This window comes from Capsella rubella, unplaced genomic scaffold (assembly GCF_000375325.1).
Source record: "Capsella rubella cultivar Monte Gargano unplaced genomic scaffold, Caprub1_0 scaffold_17, whole genome shotgun sequence".
NCBI classification, from domain to species: domain Eukaryota; kingdom Viridiplantae; phylum Streptophyta; class Magnoliopsida; order Brassicales; family Brassicaceae; genus Capsella; species Capsella rubella.
The window spans coordinates 91,364-91,582 of record NW_006238907.1 but is presented as its reverse complement, the minus strand read 5'-3'; positions in this window follow the sequence as shown (position 1 = coordinate 91,582).

Genomic DNA, 219 nt, shown 5'->3' with positions numbered 1-219 from the left:
GAAATTTTTGTCAAAACATTTCGGGCGAGAATTTTTTTGTCGGAAAATTTTGACGGAAAACCCTCAACCCTAAACACTAAACCCTAAACCCTAAACCCTAAACCCTAAAGAGCTTTGTCGTTCTAGAGCTATTGGTTGATTTCTCTTTTTTTTAAAAGAAATTGTATGTCAATTTTTGTGTTAAAATATCTTGTATTATTTATGTCAAAAACAATTTGG